The following is a 21,514-nucleotide window of genomic DNA, read 5'->3' as shown; positions in this document are numbered from 1 at the left end:
ATGATACCTGCCAGCTCCCCGGCTTCATTGTGAATTTATCTCCTATAGTAACTATGTTGAAGCACCTAAACAAATGTAACTATGTTGACAAATCCGTGGGCCCCAATGTCAGTATAGCATTAGGAGGAAGTATTTTTTTGATGAGGCACTTGCTTGCGTATGGCCATAGACCTGGTGGGTCCCGACTGTCCGCCTCTCCATGTATAGTCCTCTCCAGATTCCTCTCGTTTATTCCGCATGTTCACAACGGCAGACAGCGGCATCACGGCGAGCGCACAAAGGCGCAGGAGGGGATCCGGCCACCTGAGGAAGTGCCTTATTATTAACGAAACTACTGAACTAGCCTAGTGGCGAAGTGACACTACCCGACAGCTGTTCCGCCCGGGTTCGATTCCACCTCACACCTATGTAGGGAAAATATCTCCAAATTTTTTGCCTCTGCCTTTATTGACATGTGGGTCCCCATTGTCATCTACGCACACCACGTCCAATAGTTGCCAAAACTTCGTCCCTCATTTTCTCTGTGTTTCGCACACTCGACATTGTGTGGGCATTTTGACTGTGCATCATATGAAGATGTGCTATGCATGAATGTTGATCAGCATGATGTTAACTGGTTGGTAGGTCCATTTTCGACCATGAATAAAACTTCCAACATTATGTTAACCCTGTTTGAAAAGGCAGTGTTAATATAAATGCTCTGCCTCTGAAAGTTGTAGTTTCTTATCTAAAACTGAACTTGCAGTTTCTTATCTGAAACTGAAACTTGCAGTTTCTTCTCTGAGAATCACATTGTCTGCACTTTTATACTCCTATGAAACTACATTTTTTAAGTGCTAAAAATAGATCTCTAGAATTCATAAAATACTTCATATGCTCAATACTGCAAATCTGAAATTCAAAAGACATTCATATCTGAAAGTACTCTCAAAATACACAACACAAAACACAATTCACAACCTGAAAAATACTGACAACCCTAAGCTCCTCCTGACAATTCACAACTTGCCTCCCCTCCTATTCCTCGGCGGCGGACAGCCGCCCCGTGAGACGATGTGAACGGCGCGGGAGAGGATGGCGGGGAAGCGTCATTGGGCCAACTCCTTTTCTCCTCTTGCAATTAGGTTCGGTCGACGAAGACTCCACCGGCTCGCTCTGGCAGGACACCCTCACAAACGGCACCCTGTAGATGCTCGATCCTTCAATCTCTGGTGGATGCTCCATCTGGGATCGATATTCCCACCATTGCTCCCTCACGATCGGATTCGGTGAATCTATTTGCTCCATGGCCCAAAGGAGCAGCTCTATGTACTCCCACGCGACTCCCTCCGGGTGTATCACCGCCTTTTCGCTTTGTTGCACATATTTGGCCATGGATGTCGCCGTTGCTGCTAGTTGGTCCTTGTTGTCAAACCAAGACTGTATCTCCAACATCCTAGCTAGCTTCACAGGGTCTCCGTCTGTGATCCTCACGTATCAGTTGTACTCCTCTATTGATCTACTTCTCCACAGCACCTTCACTCGCTGGTGGTGGTTTTTCAATGGAAGAGGAGAGGAGCTGTGCTGGTTTTGAATTAGAACGGAGAAGGGCGACGTTGGTTTTGGACTGGAACAGGAGAGGAGGGGCGGTGGTTTTGAAATGGAAGAGGAGAGGAGCGGCACTGGATTTAGATTGGAACAGGAGAGGAGCGGTGGTGGTTTAAGAGGAGAATAGCGGAAGAGCGACGCTGGTCTTGGAAGTATTTTTTTTGCTGTTTTGCGTATTTTGGGTCAAAGTTTGACCACGTACTGTATTTGACAAGCAAAATGTGAATCCGTGTCACCAAAAATTGTATCGTTTGGTTCGTATCTGAATGTACTTTCAAATTATATTATTTTTTCAACGTATAACATATATTTTATGTGCGAAAATCATGGTCAATTATGACCCAGAATAAAAGGGAGACTAGTTAATGTGGGTCGCTTTCTTAATTAAAGGATAAATTGATTTTGATTTTGATCCAGTCACAGCGCGTCGACCCTGTTGTCCAATCCTAAATCACTGCCGCATGCTCCTCTCCCTCTTCTCCATTGCAAAACGACCTCCTCTCCTCTCCATCATCTCCATTCCAAAACCACCATCTCGCCTCTCCCTCTTCTCTATTGCAAGACCACCGTCTCTCCTCCCATCTTCCAAAGCTAGCACCAGACCACTCCGAAGGACATCTATGGAGAGGATGCAGCAGCGAATCAAGGAGATCGCCGGCGGCGACCAGATAAAGTTAGCCAGGCTTTAGGAGATCCTTACTTGGTTTGACAATGAGTGGGATATTTCGAGGACGGTGCGGGCCATGTGGCAATGTATGCGAAAGAGCGAGACGGCGGCGATGAGGGCGGCGATGTGCATGTACTCCTCGGCGGCAGTCACACCGCAATTCTCCAAGTTCATCCAGTATCTCCTCTGGGCGATGGACCAGACAGATTCGCCCGAGGCAACAGTCAGGCGGAGGTGGTGGGCGTACAGGTCGAAGGTCGAGCACGCAGAGAATAATGAATCGATCAAGTATGGTGTGCCGTTCGTGAGGGTGCAGAGCCAGCCGGAGCCACAGGAGTATTCGTTCTCCCACCACAAGAGGAGGCCAGACGGCGCGATGTCGCTTCCCCAACGTTCTCCACGGTTCCCTTGACACTCGCCTCGTTTCCACGGCGGTGGTAGGGTTTAAGGTAAGCTTCACACGAACCTAATCTTCCACCTTCTCATGCTTACAATTAGTGTGACAGCTAATGAAAATCATGCTTACAATCAGTCTCCGAGTACTACGCCAATCACCCTAAAATAGCTCTGGACATTTGGGTCAAAGTTGTGACACAGTGTACAAATAAAGAAAAATAGATTGGTGCTTCTTTCAGAAAAGAGTACTCCCTAGAAAACTGCCAATATAAGCTACTAGTATTTGGTTAGAGGATTTGCTGTCGAGAAAGATCCGTCCATAGAGAGCGCCACACATCCCACTGGTGGTGGTGGATGCCAATGCGTGCATGCAGCATGGTTCGTGTCAGTAATTTTTACTTGGCACACCTCGCACACTGCATATATGCCGGTTCCATACGTACATTTGTGCAGTTCCACCAAAATGCAGCTGAATAACCCTGTTTGCACAGCTAATGAAAAAGCGTGATTACATTATAGTGGCACTAGTTGATGAAACACACAAAATAAATAGAAGAAAATATTGTGATAGTATCATAGTATGCCATGCTGCGAGGGCGAGATGGGCCCTGTGACGCCTCATACGGTACACCTCATACTGGACATTGTCCCAAGTCTCACAGATACACCTTCTTCCAGTGATGAACATCAGTGTACAACGGTAGTACAAGGAGGTGCCTTGAGACATTCAAATCTCTATTTTTGTACAGATCAAGTAAAATTAAGCACCCCAGTTTGCAGAAACGCTTAAACATTAACAATGGGCCTAGTTGATAAAACATACATTAACAAAGAGAAGCACTTTCTTTATCTACATTGAAAATGAAATGATAGAGAGGACACTCGGTCTATTTTAACTGTATTATTACTTCATTCTATCAGTGACACTAGGGTGGAGCAGGTGGCAAATGAGGTGTACCGTGCGTCGCAAGGATGGAGGCCGGGGGTGCTTAGACTGGGATGCTGAAGCTGGCTCTTTCAGTCACCAACATGGATGATTCAATTCATGGGACCTTTTGGTGCAGTTCACCTAAAATGAAGCAATGTCCCGTGAGCTAGCAGCTTCTTCTTCAATTTTTTTAAGAAAAGGGCTCCAGCCCCGGTTCCATTTCCATCAGAAAACGAAACCCACAGAGCTTCTTCTTCATTAGTTGCAATAAAATTGAGCAACATCAAGGTTGGTTGTGAAGCTCCTGGAATGCTCAACTATAATTTGGATATCATTTGTGCAGTTCAACTAAGATCGAGCGTGAAATGTATATCTCTGTTTGCACAAAAAAGGTGGAAAGGAGGGTGACTAACAAGTGATGAAACATGCATCAAATGAAAAGAAGCATGTTCCTTATCTGAATGGGAATCCTACAAGGACAGTAGCAATTTCTAAAGAAGTCGCATTGCTAGATATTAGTGTGGGCATTAGGATTAACTATGACAAACGTTAAATACAACATTACTTTGGGTACGGGAGAGTAGGCGGACCAGGACAGTTGCATTTCTAATGAAAAGAACCAACTTATCTTAATGGGAAGTTTAGCAGGACATGTAAAAAGTGCTATTGATTCATATTACTGGAGGCATTACATTGAAAACAAAATTGGTTTAACGGGTCCTTACTTTTAACAGTGCGACTGCTACATTTTGACAGTGGCATTACATAAGAGTGGCTCGGGGCAACAAACATCAGAACAGGATATCTGGATTGGTCCCAGTTTGTTCGGTATAGCCACCTTATACTATGTGAGGCTAGCAAATCTAGTGTTGGACTTACTCTGTTGACTTGTCCCACAGTCCCCACTTTCTTTCCTTTTTCAACCTATAGATCGGGTTTATATTGAGTTTGTATTGTGTTTCCCTTTATTTCCCTATTAGACCCAGAGACCAGTTGGATAGCCAGTCTCTGCTACTTTTCGCCCACATTATTTCCTCTTTCAACCAAGTCCTAGATTCAGGTAACAAATCCTCCCCCACCCCCACCCCCTTTCTTCCTTGTTTGAACCAAGTAGTATTAGATTCGAGTGCATGAAGTAGTTTTACCTCTTAAACATAAAAGAATTAGGTGGTTTTCGAACAGCCGATCGATCCTATCTACGAGGGGGCCTGAGAAATAGTAAAAGATACAAATGCAATGACGTTAGGAGCTCGGGAAGTAGAGAAAGGCCGGTTTCGAAGGAAGTTATACCTGATGGTCGTCGGGATGTCGCTGGGTGGGCGCCAGGAGGCCGGATCTGCCCACACTACGGTAGCGAGGAAGAAGGGGTCGGAGGCCCTCCCATGCCAGCGGTGCTTGGGAGAGAATGGCAAAGCAGGCTGATCGGGATGCGCCAACAGTGGGTAAGAGTCGTCGCCGAGGACAACCGCGTGAACGTTGCACCTTCTCACCTTCCCCGGCGGAGAGGATCCGGCTGGATCGGTGACCAGCGGTGAGCAGAGAGAGAGAGATAGGGAGAGAGAGAGAGAGAGAGAGGCCACCCCTATCGTGTTTAGATCTGGAAAGGCCGAGACAGTGTGAAGAGAGCAACACTAGCAAGCAAGCACGGAGGCTCCTGCCTATATAGTGGAGTAGTACTAGTTTTCTTTTGTCTACCGGAGCCGGCTTGACCTTGTCAATGACTGTCGAGAAGTCTTCATGCACGTGGCCCAGAGTCGCAATGGTCGTCATTTTGATCTAAAGCGCCAGATTATAACATATAACATGAAAAAATGCCACATGACAAGAAATCATAACCTCACTGCCCAAATGAGACGACATGAATCCCGATGGACAAACTAGACGAGGAACAAAGCTCAAATTAAAGATAAACTCGTAGAAAAGGGGTCCGGCGATAGATGTCCTAATTAACATAGCCGGCTTGACCAAGATGGCAGCCGAGTAGTCTTCGTGCATGTTCCCCCAATGACTAGCCCAACTCAGTTGTCGCTGTTTAACCCTCGCAGTGATCCGAAGCACATGACACCTAACTTTGCGAGATGAAAAGAAACTTTTTTTTAGATTTCTCACCACAACTACAGCCATGTACAACACAGCCTGCACGATATGTAGATGATAGCCAATCCAGACGTGTCTGCTAGAGTCTGGTCACATGCATGGACGAACAGATCTTCTGTGTCTTGCAGGGATCGTCCAGGCACCAACGTAGTAGTACAACACTTCTCTAGTACAATCGCTCGTCTCCCTCTTCTATTAAGTCACCCAACTTGCGGGGCCGGGGAGTGTGCCTATCGTCGGTTCTCAATTACGGTCCCACATGTGTGTGCAAACGCAATATGACGCGCGTTCCATTCGGAGAGCAGCATGCCAGACCAACCGACCGTCTGGGGTGCGACGCGAATGCGACGAGCGTGCTGTATACTCCGTACATGTGTACCGCTGTTTTCTAGAGGCTTTGCTCAATGGAGAAATCCATGGATACAAAATTTGTATACTGTAGTACTATTGAAAAGTCGAGGGCGAGGCTCCGCGGTAGGAGGGGCAGTTCCGCCTAGTCGGTTCGAAGGAAACGCGAGAAGACGAGGGAGTAGGCTGCTGCAAACGTAGGGCTGTGTGATTTGACAGGGAGTTACTGCTGGACAGGTGGGGCCACATGATTTGACTTTCCATTATCATTTTAACTGCGGCGCTACGACCGGCGTGAGTCTCCCGATTCCTGACCACCTCCATACAGGTGCCTCTCCCAATGCTCCACCATGTAGTAGAGGCTAGCTCTTGCATGAGAGCCCACTTCTCCACTTTTTCCTTGCCTCTCTTTCCTCCACATATGCAAAAATGCCATGTAAAGCGCACTATTGTACTTAGGTTGGTCGTAATGGAGAGTATCATATACTAGTATCATGCATATGATACTTTTGTATGATACTACATCTGTAATGCATAGTATCATGTGTTGGTATCGTAGGATAGTTTAGTTATTGTCATGCATGACACATAGTAGCTCATCATTTAATATGATACAGTATCATATTATGAAACTCAACTCTCTCTTTTCTTCATTTAATTCGCGTCACCTCATCAAGATTGCATAGTTGGCATGCATGATACTGTACCTATGATACTCCCATTACAAGCAGCCTTACTTGCTCCTACAGGTGCTAAGCTTGCCACATAGGCATAAAGTCTGATGTGGCAAGTTAATCATGAAGAGAGAGACTAGTTTGGTGACCCAAGGAAGAAACAGTGCTAAGCGCGTGTACCTAGGTGAAAAGACAATTTTGAGTCTATAGCTAATTAAATGAAGCAAACTTAGCAACAAAAAACGAATAAGCACACCATTTCATTGGAAGAGGTCACTCCTTGGCAAATGCAATAAATACTAGTACTCCCTGTGTCCCATAATATAAGAACGTTTTTGGCACTACACTAGTGTCAAAAACGTTCTTATATTATAGGACGGAGGGAGTACGAAGAAAGAGATAGAGAGAAGTAAAAAAAATACACTTATAGCCAACCTTATAGCTAACCTTGTTGTAGTATGAGTGACTAAGTGATGACTATGTATGACATGCCAACATCAGATAGCCTAACGCACCGTGTTAAATCTCCAAGGGTGCGACCGCGCGAGCGACGCGACGGTCGTGGTAGGCGCGACCATGATACGGGCTGCTGGCAGCCCTTGGATCTGAGATCAAACGGTCGCATGCTAAGTTGCTGAAAATTTGCAGAATAACCCTCCAGGATAGGATATTCACCCATAGGTCTAGAATCACGCCATGCAACCGTTCGATCTAGATCCAAGGGCTCTCGGAAGCCCGTATCATGGGAGAATGGAAAGCCACTACCCTGCCGTTCGCACGCTGGCAGTTCGCTCCTACTCGTCCCCGCACGTCCTTCAATACTACGACGGTTCGCTCCTAGTCGTCCCGTCCTTTCACATTACGGCAGTTCCACTAATCCTAACCCTCCTCCCAAATCCATGGCGTCCCAAATCTCCATGATCGGCGGTGAGTACAAGGTTAGAACCATCACCGGCGATGAGTTCGACGTCATCTACACCCGTTCTTCCGCGACGGTGAAAGGCTGCCTTTCTCGCTTCAGACGCATGTTTGAAAACTCAGATGATGAGTGGGTCGCTGGGCTAGATGTTGAGTACACCACAGTCCTGGGACGAGAGAAGGATCTAAAGGACGAAGAGAGGAAGAAGCCCGCCATGATCCAGGTTTGCGTGCATGACTTATGCTTGGTCTACCACATATGCCATGCCGACGTTGAATGCCTGGATTTTAAGAACTTCCTCGAGAGCAACCTAGTCAAATTCGTTACTGTAGACTTTAGAACGACAAAGAAGTCCTGGGTCGGATAGGCCTCGTTGTAGGCAACCCCTTCGACCTCCAGAAGAATCGGCTGGTGTCCTCTCGTCAGCCTTCAATGCTGACCCTGGCAGGAGCCATGGTTCATCCTTCGTACGGTAAACTGGAGAAACCTCCATACACGTTTCATCGTTATGCATGGCAGCGGAATGTACTAGATATAGACCACATCCACTACGCTGCAATGGATGGCTACCTTTGTTTCAATATCTACAAGGGTTGGATGAAGAGCAAGAGCCAAGTGTGCGGTTCAAGCAAAGAAGTATCGGCCAAGAGGAAGAGGGACAAGGACGAAGTCGAGGACGTGGACGAGGACTCCGAGTAAGGTGGCAGTGTCGTTGCTCATGGTGGTTCTAATGCAGTGTCTACCGGAATAGTTGCAAAGTTTAATTTCAGGTGTGCTTAATTTAATTTGAGGGGTGTGTTGTGCTGAGCCCCCAGCAGAACTATGTTATGTTTCTTCTCGTTACTTTAACTCTTCAGTACGTACATACTAGTATTTCTTACATTTCATCTTTTAGTTGGTATAGTACTACCACTCGTTTCTTCACATTATATACGTACAATATATATGGCCAACATCATATAGCCAGCAGTTTAGTTGTCAAAGAATTTCAGGGTGCTTAGTTTTGTCAAAGAATTCCAGGATGCTTAGTTTTATTTGAGGGGTGGGTTGTGCTGGACACCATTATTGTGACTAGCCTTTTTAATAGTACTATATGCATAATTTGGCGACGAGCGCTCTCTATATGTACCACCTTTTTTTAATTTCAAGTTTTGCTCCATGGCGCAATCCATCGATACTACTACTGTACAAAAGTATACATTTTTTAAAAGGCTAGAGGGCGGGGCAGTCTAGCTTGGTCGGTTTCACGAGAGGCGAGGGCCTTTGTGATTTGACGGCTCATTACTGCTGGAAGGCGGGGCCTTGTGATTTGACTGCTCGTATAAATGCGCCGACGACCTGAGGAGGAGCAAAGAACCGTGCGGTATACTCAAGTTTTCCACTGGAGTAGTACTACGACGGAGGAGCACGAAACACGGCAGCCCAGTGCCATATGGCGATAAAAAATGATCTAATTTGCTAGTCATCTCATTGTTAGCATTGTTCTATTCATTCCCTCAAAAAAAGCATTGTTCTATTCATGCCTCGCAGAGAACGTGACACGTGCGGCGAAACACCCGAAGCAAAAGATGAAACACAGGAGCAAAAGAAGAAGGAAGATTATCACCCCAAATGATCTAATTCGCCGCGGAGTCGTAACTGCTTCTTCATCGCCTCCACGACCTCCATCTCCTTGCGCGTCTCCTCCGCCATCTTCTTCATTCTGTCCATGACGCGGGATTTCTCGACGCGAGCCTTCATCATCTGTTCCACGGTCACATTACGTACCTTGACAGCAGCCGGGTGCTCGATGCGGAGCTTCGCCAACTCCTCCTTCTGTTCCATGACGAGGGCCTGCAGCATCTTCATCGAGGAACTACTATTCTCATGCAGCTTCTTCCAGCCGGCGTTCTTCTCCTTCAACAGGTCGATCTCGTGGCAGAGCTTCGCCTTGTCCTCCTGAAGTCGCAGGATTTCGCCGGTCGCCTTCTTCTCCGAGGCAATGCTCTTCTTCAGCAGCATCACCAAGCCGGCGGTCAACTCCCCCTGCTTATTGAGCTCAGCGGGCATGTCGTCGAGGCTCTCCTTCAGCAGCTCCACCAAGCCTTGGATGAACTCCTTCTGCTTATTGAGGTGCTTATTGAGCTGATCGGGCATGCCATCGAGGGATAACGACTCCAGCACCGCCGGCTCGGCATGTTCGCCTCCGCGGCTAGGGCGCTCCTGGGAGCCATCGCCTGCCCGTGAGAGATCTTTCGAGGTCTGTGCGTGGTGGCGAGCCCTCTTTTTTTCCGCAGCCTTGGTTGCCACTCCCTTTTTACGAGTAGTTCTCGACCTAGAGCTCTGCTCACCGGCCATGGCAAGGACGGACGAAGAAGAAGCACTTATGAGGAGGAAAGGTAGAGTAATTTTCGGTTAGGTAGTTCCCCTTTTTATAACCTAAGTACTAGCACTAGTACTAATACCTGCATAGTGGGAACACGTTCAGGTTTGGTACGTACTAGTAGGTGTGAGCAGGCTTTCGAATGTGATGGGAACAAGGTAAAGATTAATTGATGGTTTTGGTTTCGAGGCCCGAAACGGCTCCCGATGAGTTTAGCGGAACATAAATTTCAAGTAGACTACACTGCTCAAATGCGTAAATATTATGTTACTGTCAAAAATTGGCACAAAATACGAAGGAGACCAATGGAAGTACTACTAGCAACCCATGATTTAACTACTCGCATGCGCGCAGTGGAGTAATAATGTCTTTCTTCCGCCCTCACGTCCACTCAATTTGCATGCGCTGTATTAATTGACCATCAATGAAGTGAACGACTTTACACGCGTCAAATTATCACATGGGGTGGATCTTGGTACAAAATTGCGTCCGCCCGTGTACCCGCGTGTGCGTGCGAGGGAATGAGTGCGTGCGTGGCGTGCGTGCACATCTTCGCTTCGTGCATGTACCGCAGTATGGCTCAGGGAGGACGAGTACATTCTTCTGGAACCAGCAGCACGTCACTGTGATCAATCCACACAAGGAGGTCAAAAAAATCCACACAAGGAGGTCGCGACAACGCCTCCACATGTGCCACGTGGCTTCATGAACTGTAAGAGAGACACTGTGTAGCGTGCCATTGGAATTCTAATTTACGTGTTTTGCACATACTCGAAGTACTAGTAAGGTACACGTGCATTGCACGCATCAGATTTTGCAACCAAATTATGAATAAATACCACACTATAGCATGTAAGCTCTGAGTCATATATGCCTGATGTAGACCTTCATTTAATTCTTATAGTTCATCTCATTCAAAATAAATTAGTTTTTATAAAAAAGCTAGGGCCTCTTGGATTCGTAGGATTTCCAAAATGCAGGAATAGGAAAAACATGGGATTATAGTGGAATGTCGTCTTGAATCCTACAGGATTGTACGAGTGTTTGATTGTGCATAGAAAAAACGCAGAATTCTTTCAAAGAGGTTTGAGTGGATGGGATGTTTCCTATGAAATCTAGTGCAAATGAATCATATGGAAAAATTCCTATGGTTTACAATCCTACGAATCGAACAACCAAGACAGGAAAAATTCCTAATGATTAGAATCCTCCAAAATTCCATTGAGAATCCTTTGAATCAAAGAAGCCCTTAATCTATTTTATGATTCATGGAATTGTGCATTGTAAAGCATAAAGTAAAAACAAATAATGGCAATTCAACTAGAAAAAAGTTTGGGCAGTTATGATACGGAAGATTCTAGAACAAAAGAGAACCACTGTTGTTTTGAGGTTTGTGCATTATGCTTAAGTTCAACCATGGAGTCTGCTAGATTGTACATGTGGCAAAATCCGGTGGGGGCTAGAAGATGGTGCGAGGGGCCGAGTGGAGGGAGACTATGAAGGAATGCACAAGTGCGAGATCGATATTTAGAGAGAGGGGGCGAGAACGTGCGCTGTTGCGCGCAGTGGCGGAGCCATGAAAAATAAATGAGCTAGGGGGCCAAGCATTGCTAATCCTTTACGAGGAGGGTCAATTCATGAACTTAAACCATTTTTAGCAGCAATTGTCTAATGATCACATTCATATTAGCCTCGATATATAGTGATGTTAGGGGGGGGGCAGGGCCCTTGCTGCCCCTGTCTTCGCCATTGTGCGCGCGTCTGAGAGATGAAGCGGAAGGCATGGATGATGAGAGGGGGACGTTGGATATATAATTAATGTGGGTGTATTAGCTATATATGTTAATCCTATATAGAGAGGTATAGATTGATCGATGTGGACGTGGGAAAGAGGGTGAGACCTCACTGGATATATCGATTGATCGGTTTGTGTGGAAAACTATGAAAGACCTAGCTATATACACACATACATAGAGGAACATCGATCGTTGCGCATGCACGCGTGAGAGATAAAGAATGCCCGATATGATGGAGAGGGGGTGTGTGTGGGTGTGTGCCTTCATGGGAGACCGACCTGAAGAAAAAGATTGCATGTGTGCGATGGATAATGTCGACTGGTAGTGTGTGTGCATGCATGCACGAGAGAAAGTTAGTGGTACAATTATAAAGAGAAGACGACTGTGTGGGTGTAAAAGACTAGGTGAGGTCATAATCAATGTAAAGTTGAATTCTAATATTTGAATAAGAGATCCTGATGTTTGAAACCCATGCATGCATGAATATAATGGAGATCTGCGCGGTGTGTTTTGGAAACAAGCATGTTGCAATGTATACACACTGAACAAGGTCAGACTCATTTGAATTTGAGATACCGATGGCAGACATCATTTGGCCACGTCGCATCCGTGCATGGACACACTATTCTAATTAGAGATAATGGGTGGCTTTTGCATCACATATCTATATCTATACCCCTATATATATTACATTTTATATTTTTTATATTGTGTGCGGGTAACTTTAACTTTGAAAGATGATCATTGGATGAGGCGAATCCGATGGTCCAAAGATGGCAAATTTGAGCACTACTGGCCGTTGGATATCATCTAGATTCCACCAGATTTAGCCACATGTATAATCTAGAAGACTCCATGGTTGAACTTAAGCATAATGCACAAACATCAAAACACAAGCACTTCTTCTTTGTTCTAGAATCTTCTGTATAAGAATTGCCCAAATGTTTTTCTACATGATTTTCCATTATTTGTTTTTACTTTATGTCTTACAACGCGCAATTCCATGAATCTTAAAATAGATTAGCTTTCTTATGAAAACTAGATGATTTTGAATGAAAGGAACTATAAGAATTAAACGAACATCTACATCATGCATATATGACTCAAAGCTTACATGCTATAATGTGGTATTTATTCATAATTTGGTTGCCAAATCTCATGCGTGCAATGCACGTGTACCTTACTCTAGTCTAAATGGTGTTTGTGTGTGTGGTGCGTGTTGAGGTGCAAATTGTATTTTTTTGGGTACACGTTAAGCTTGTTCTTTCGAAATTTCAAGCCGCGCCTTGTTATGCCGAAAATTCAAGCTAGCGTCTCTGTCTATCGTGCTGCGAAACTCCCGCCTCTTCCACCCGCGCCTTGTTAGCCCGAAATATTTAAGATATATCTTTATTGTTGTGCTCCAACAACTCCATCTCAACCCGTGCCTTGCTATTCCGAAATTACAATGCACGCAAAAACTCCCACCTCCTGTGAAATCCCGACACACGAAATGCATGTGGTACCCCTGAACCGAAAGAACCGCCTCAAATCGGTGGGGGTACTTTCGTAACTTACCCCACATTTCGGATAAGCGCGTCCCTAAGCCATGGTTCCCCATTGCCATCCCATCCGCCCACCCATTAGTACACCAAGGCCGCGAAAACCCGCGACGAAACCCCACACCCTGCTCCATCCGCCACCCAGCCGGAGCCTCTTCCCCGACGACGTCGTCCATAGCAACACCTCGATGTCCCTCATCCACCATATCGAATGAGGATCTGTCGTCGATCTCGTCGTCCCGCAGGTTCAGCCACCCCCTCCTGCACCTCCAAGGAGCTACCCCGGCGTTCCCTCGTCTTTCGCGCCACCTCTATTTCCACACCACCGTCTTCACCTGCACCACCGGAAGAGCATCATCATCACCGTTTCCTCAGATGAAGCTATGGCCTAATCAGCGCCACCAAAGAGGTTGTACACTAATCGCCACATTTTTTCTTGATTCGATCTCATAGTGCTGCCAGCGCTCGGTCCCGAGCCGACACGGCGCGACTCCATCCACGGCGGCGTCGCCGGCCACTTCCTCCATGGCGTCGCTCCCTTGGCGGCGACGTCCATATCAGTAGGAGCTGCTGCTGCTTGAGCTCTCGCTCGTGCTGCTGCTCTGCTCTTGCTCTCGGTCCCCTGCCTGGTCTGCTCTTCTAGTGCTCTTGCTCGCGGTGCTGCTCTCGCTCTTGCTCTTGCTTGCGATGTTGCTCCGATTTAGCTACACATCAGTCGATTGAATCGACTTTTGGGTCAGTCGATTTTCAGGTGGTGGGGGGCTCACCGGAGTGAAGGAAGAACCAACCGCATCGGGGAGGGTGGCTCACCGGAAAGGTACCCCACTATCTATCTTAGGGTTCATGGTGGGGGCGGTGGTCGCCGGTGGTGGCGGGGTGTTGCCGGGGCAGTGGTGTGGGGATCACCGGAGAAAAAGCTCGGCACGGGGGGGGGCCTAGAGGGATGGCGGGGCGGCGGCGGACCGGCGGTGGGGAGTGTTTTCGGGGCGGGCGGGGCGGCGCACCGCGGCCGAGGCGGCGGGGGCTGCTGTTTGGCCGGTGGTGGCTGGCGGCTCAAGGGGGTGGAGGTTGAAGATAAACCGCAGGCCCTTGATTTCGTATCCAACGGCTTCAAAATCAGCTGACCAGAGATGAAAAAGTCAGTCGACCAACGTATAGCCTCACCTTGCTAGTGCGTTCAGTTTCGACAGTTCGGTTCAGTTTAGACAGTTAAGTTTAGTTTCGACAGTTAAATTCAGTTTCGACAGTTAAGTTCAGAGATGAGCGGCTGATGTATTTTACATCTAGCACTTTATGGTTATGTATTTTACGTCATGTATTGGAGATGCTATTAGAATTCCACTAAGGTTAACGTTGTCTCTCTTGTCCTACTTCAACCTCGGCGTCGTACAACTCACCGGAGCTGCTCCAACGACGAAACCCTCCATCACAACGGAGCAGTACCTCGGGCTCCATCTCCAAACGCCTAAGATCTTCTTCCCCTCCTCTGACAGCCAAGTCAGCCGGAGCATCCTCACCAGCCAACCCAGATCGACATGGCTTCGCCAAAGAGGTTGTACACTTGTTGCATCTCTTTTTTACTCTACATGTTATATATATTGTCCACTGAGCACTCGTAGTAACGTGAAATACGATTATTTTATCCTACTATATGACAAGCAGTGAGGTACCAGGCAACTTAGCTATCTGTGATGGACTCTCTTGAATGCCATCATTATTTATCTCTGCGCATTTGAGCTATGAATTTGTCGATGGGCCTGGGAGTTGAGCTAGTATGGCAGTGGCATGGGCCCAAAGTAATAGAAGTAGCACAAAAATATTTTTTTAGTGTAGGATTTTCCTTGCTCAAACCCGCCTACTAGAATCGCCAGTGCTTGAAAGGAAAAGTGAATGAAAACCATAGGAATTGGAAAGTTTCCTATGGTACTACTTTTCATGAATTTGGTGCAAAGGAATGGAGCAAAGGAAAACTGTAGGATTTGTTCCTTTAGTGTCTCCTTGAAAGAAAAACCGTATGAATTCTAATTTTCACTTGTCCTTCTTTTCATATTCCTATTCATCAAGCACAAGACTAAGAGATAGTAGCATAATAGCATTATAACCGTACATTTTCTTGTGGTTTGACTTACTCTCACCATGCTTTTTTGCATCCTATGATCTTCCAATTGTTGTGAATCAAACACTCAGATTGGCAGAAATCCTGTGTTTTTAAATTCTCTGTTTTGCACGTGCATTCCTATCCTATTCCTGTCTATTTTCTATCCCTGCATTGTTAGAATCCTCGAATTCAAACAAGCCCTTACTCAATTACTTCTGTTACAGATATGTGTGAAAGAAAACCTTGTGTGGTTTGTCCTGCTCCTGCGGCGCTGTGTTCCACCCCAGCTCAGCTGCTCGAACGATGGAAGGGTTCACCACAGCAGGGATCCACTCTCCAAACTGTCTTTCGCCGCCTCAGATCTTCTTCCCCTTCGCCGGCAGCCACGACAACTGCATTACCATCATCAACTGAGCAGATGACCTTGAGGACTACATGGGTCCGCAAGATAGGTCGCACTCTTACGTGTCTGCTTACGTTATGCGTTGCTTAATATGATGAGATGCTACATTATCGTCGTGTTCACCTATTAGACTCTAAGTCAGGTCCAAACTAATGCTGAAACTTGAGTTTTTAAATGGTTGTGGGGTACATATTGGGGCATCAATCAGTACTATCTGTCTACTATCTGGTTAATCTCTGGTGTCTACTATGAGTTTCATGTTGGGTGCAAACAAACATTAAAGGAGCCATTATCTGTATTTTTTAACTAAAGCTATTATCTGCCTGCTATCACTGGTTTTGGGTCTATCCATAGTTTGCTACCATCACTCAGGATTTGTGCATGCACTCCTTACATAATCTCACTATATTTTATTCCTATGAATGCCAGTTATTGTACACAATGGAACTGATCATGTAGAGCAAAAGAGACGAGCCTTGCGTGGCAATAAAATTTTATGCAGACGTCGTTCCATGGTGGGCACAAAGGCAGCCCCCCTCCACCCATTTCGGATCGTAATCAAGAGGAAGATAACTATTCCGAGGGGGATTCAGCAGGAGAAGACCACTCCTATTTACCCCATGAGGTCTTCGCTCTAACTTGGCATGCTGATGTTGGTAATATCATGCATATGGTGCCTTGCATTGCCTACTGTATACATTAAAGATGTCATGTGCTTAGTTTAGACATGCTTTGTGTCAATGCCATCTGTTTAGTTTCTTTATTGTATATGTGAATCATGCAATGCCATCTTGTTTAGCCAAGCATCATATATGTGAATTTTGCAATGCCATCCTGGTGAGCCAGTCATCTTATAAGTGAATTATACCATGCCATCATTTTTTTATTACGTGTTAAATTTGTTAACAATTTTAGTCCATTCAATTACTCTTCCTGTGCATCAACCATTCAGCATGGTCATGGAAAAATCTAGAGTGGAAACAAGGTCTTCAGAGCAGACAATGCTATCTGACAAAGCGCATGTCTTGCTGGATACCGATAGCTCCTCAGAGGAGGATTCAGAGACAGATGACCAGTCATATGTCCCCCCCCGAGGTGCATGCTCTAACTTGGCAGTGTTATGTTGCTCATATCGTGTGTATGGTATATTGCATTGCTATGTCATTTGCTTAGTTTAGACATGCTTTGTGTGAATGCCACCTATTTAGTGTCTACTTACCATATATGTGAATTATGCAATGCCATCTTGTTGCAAGACATTATATATGTGAATTATGCAATGTTATCTTGTTGTAAAGCATTATGTATGTGAATTATGCAATGCCATGCTATTTAGGCAAGCGTCATATATGTGAATTATATCATGCCGTCCATTTTTTTTATTTCTCATTGCTTTTGTTGACAATGTTTGTATATTCAACTGCTCTTCCTGTGCATCAACCATTTGAATTGGTGATGGAGAAATCTATAGTAAAAACAGGGTCTTCAGAGCAGACAATGCTACCTGCTGAAGCAGGTATCTTGCTGGTTACAGATAGCTCTTTAGAGGAGGATTCAGAGGCAGATGACCAGCCCTATTACCCCCCTGAGTTGTATGCTCAAACTTGGCAGGGTTATATTACTCATATCATGCATATGTTGTATTGCAATGCTTAGTTTTTACATCATACACACAATATTGAATGCCATCTCCTTAGTTGACACATCATATATGCGATTGCCCTCTGCTCACTTCCTTAGTATATAAATCATATATTTGAATTATGTCATGTCATGATGTTTACATAGACAGCATGAATCTGAATTATGGCATGCCAACCCATTTTCTAAAGACATAATATAGTTATATCATCTCATCCTGTTTACATAGTCATCATACTTTAAATTATGTCATTCTATCCATGAATTATATCATGCCATCATGTTTCCATCGACGGCATGTTTGTCATTTATGGCATGCGAACCACTTTAATAGACACATCGTATAGTTATATCATGTCATCCTGTTTACATAGTCATCATATTTTGAAGTATGTCATTCTATCCTGTTTAGTTAGCCATCATACATGCGAAATTCTGTCATGCTATCCTGTTTAATTAGCCATCATATATGTGAAATTATGTCCTGCTATTCTGTTTGGTTAGACAACATAAATGTGAATTATTTCATGCCCTGTTTTCTTCCCTACTATCCATTACACCTGTCTATCTTACAATGTCTGTACATTCAATTACTTTTCTTGTTTGTCAGCCATTTCAATTGGAGGGAGTGATGGCAGTATCTGTGGGAGTAAAAACACGGTCTTCAGAAAAGATTGTGCTACCTGTCGATGCAGATAGAACCACGGTTGTACTTGCCCAAGAACCAGCCCCACGACACATAACCCACACTCTTGCAGATTTTACCCCTACCCAGTTGGACAGAGAACTAGCTACACTCCTTCTAACCCCAACCCAAGCAGATAGACACCCAGTTCCCGTTGACACAGCACCGGCTCCACCACGGAGCACCCAAACACGAGCAGTTAGTAAGGCAACTGCCGTGCCCAAAGCACGAGGACCACCACTCCGAACCCCAAGTCAACGCTTAAAGCAGAAGAAGAATTGTTCTCAGGTCAGGTTCCATAGCTATGGTTCATACTACTTTGCTCTTGCATCACTATATTTGCTCATACCAACTAATTTCAAATTTGAAGGATGCAATTGAAACTCCAATGGTGCAACAGGTATATTTTAAACCTGTTTCTTCAACGTGTTTGGCTGTTTGCTGTTGTAACTTGCTCTATGTTGATTTAAGTTTCAATTGAATAAACAGTTATGTTCTCATGCAATGCACATTACAAGTGTTGTTATTACTGTGTAGTTTCCCACACTTATATTATGTCTATGCTGCTTTGTCTTAAATAGATACGATTCGAACTGTATCTATCTTGATTTGGAAACATAATCTAGAATGATATAGACCATACAGTGACCATACTACATAGATATATGTTTGTTTCATGCTGTTATCATGTCCACCTTACTACTGAACTGGTTTACCAAAATGAGTTTCATATACTACATTGTAAACCTGCGATGTGTTTATTTGTTTCTCTTTTAGAAAGAGGATAAAATATTGGAGATGAGTACCCCGCTATGCAATGGTAAAGGAAATAATGCAGATAAGGTTCAAGATAGTGACACATCCCTGTTGGTCTCCAAGAAAGCTGATAAAAACTATACTGAAGACACTGAGACAACCCCAAAGTCCTGTCTTGATGTAATGTTCGAGTTACTGGGTACTACTGCTGGCACCAGCTCTTCGAACTCGTTTCCTGAATCAGTTCGGCTTCTTGAGTCTCAACTTCAAGTTGAAAGACATCGATCAGATGTTATGCGACAGGAAGCCGAAGGACTGAGGAAGTCACTACAGAATTCAGATGCATACTTTCTCGTGCAACAACAAGCTAGAGGACTTAAGCACCATACAAGAGAAATTTAATAAGCTTGCTAAGCATCTTGCCAGCATTATGGGTACCCAGGATATTGTTTCTTGAGCTCTTCTGAAGTGGTTTCAGTTCTGGACTTGTTTTGCTGCAGCGTTTATATGCTGCTGTGTTCCCTATATTTCCACTGGTGGCGAACTTTGATGCCCAATGGATGTAATATGTGTAATAGTCGTGATAGCCTAGCGTAAGTTGCTTGCTTATTTATTTCCTTATTGTCTTTTTTACTTATTTTCTTGTAGTCAGTGTAGTTCTTTTTCCGCGGTTTGCTAGTGGCCGCAATAACCTATTTTTTAAAACTAGGCCACAATAACCATGGGCTACATATTTACTGTAGTTACCATTTCCCACCTAAGGGCCGTAGAAACAATGGGCCTTCTACGTGTCATAGACACAATGGGCCTTCTACAGGCCGTATCATCAATGGGCCTTGTACGGGCCGTATGACCGGTTGGCCAAACATGGGCCAATAATAGACCACATTATGGCCGTAGACGGGCTAGAGTTGGAATCGTCTGTTCATGGGCCGACCATAACGGTTCGTCGTTAATACGGCATATTTGATGACGCTATGAAAATGGCCCAACATATTAACGGGCCACAAAACGGGCCGACTGTAACCTCAGGCTGAATGTAGCCCACAAGCAGAAAATGACAGCAACGAGCCATAAGTAAACGAATGCTAGAAATGAGCCCAAGAGTAAATGGGCTTTGAGAAGGCCGAAAGATAACATGGGTTGGAAATGGCCCAACGGAATAACAGGCCGTTAATGGGTATAAAGTGATACACTGTTCATTACAGGCCAGTTTCACCATGGGCCGTTAATGGGTATAAAGTGATACACTGTTCACTGCGGGCCAGTTTCACCATGGGCCGTTAATGGGTCAAGAGTTACAAAGGGCCTCATATGGACCGAAAGACGTCATGGGCCATACATGGGCCAGAAGTGAAAATGGGCTGGAATCATATTGGATGGCCCAGATGACGCTACTGGGCCTAATTCGCATAGGGCGTAACGGGCCTTGGGTTAGCGGGCTGTAAATGGGCTATATGCGAACAAGCCATTAACAGGCTTTCCATGGGCTGGCCCGCCACCTTTAGACCAAGTCAAACGGGTCGGCCTTTTCGCAAGAATGGGCCTCTATTGGGCCGTGCCACGTGTCGATGTATCATAGGCGCCTTATGTCCAATGAGTGGATGACATCCGTCCCAACGATGAGCCGACACGTGTTTCTTCCAGCCAATGATGATTTTACACGTGGAAAATCCCCATTGGTGGAGGCTGTTAACGGGTTATCGGATCCAAAACCTGACCCGATAGCTTAACGGCGTTCCGTTACAATGGATGCCATGTGTCGGTCACCCTTGACGAAAGCACTTCTGTGACGCGTGATTTATCGTCATGGAAGTGGACACTTCCGTGATGATAATTTTGGTAATGTCATGGAACACTTCTACGATAGCACAGGTATGACTATCTTGATTCTGTCATAAAATCGTCATGGATGTACATCCATGACAAAAAACGCGACCTACTATGACAAACACGTATCATCATGGAAGTGTATTTTTTTTGTAGTGTTAATAAGAGCAAACTTCTCCGATATAGTCTAGTTTGGAGAATTCAAAGAGATAATAGGACTATTATGTGTGGGTGCAATAGCAACAACTTCATGTTTAACATAAGGAACTATAGCAAGTTCATCTCCATAAGCATCATTCATATTGGCATCATGGCCACAAGCATAGCAAGCATCATCAAAAAGGGGTATTTCAAGAGAATCAACGGGATCATAACAATCATTATAGCAATCATCCTTTGGTAAGCACGAAGGGAAATTAAAAAATGTATGAGTTGAAGAGCTAATCTCATTAGAAGGTGGGCATGGGTGATCAATCCGCTCTTCCTCCTTTTGTTCTTCACTCTCCTCCTCATCTTTTTCATCCAATGAACTCACAGTTTCATCAATTTCTTCTTCCATATATTCCTGCAAAATATTAGTCTCTTCTTGGACAGCGGAGACTTTCGCAATAAATTCATCAATATCATAATTGTATTTATTTTCAGGTCTGTAACCAGCATCATCAAGATTTTCACATACTTTAAACAAAGTTTCAATTTCATAAGCACCCATAAAAGCAACGAATTATTCTATTTGTTCCACATCATAGTAATCATATATACCATTAGCATAAGAAGCTAAGGTTT

Source organism: Triticum aestivum, chromosome 4B (assembly GCF_018294505.1).
Source record: "Triticum aestivum cultivar Chinese Spring chromosome 4B, IWGSC CS RefSeq v2.1, whole genome shotgun sequence".
NCBI lineage: Eukaryota > Viridiplantae > Streptophyta > Magnoliopsida > Poales > Poaceae > Triticum > Triticum aestivum.
The sequence above is the reverse complement of the archived record's forward strand: the minus strand, read 5'-3'. Positions refer to the sequence as shown.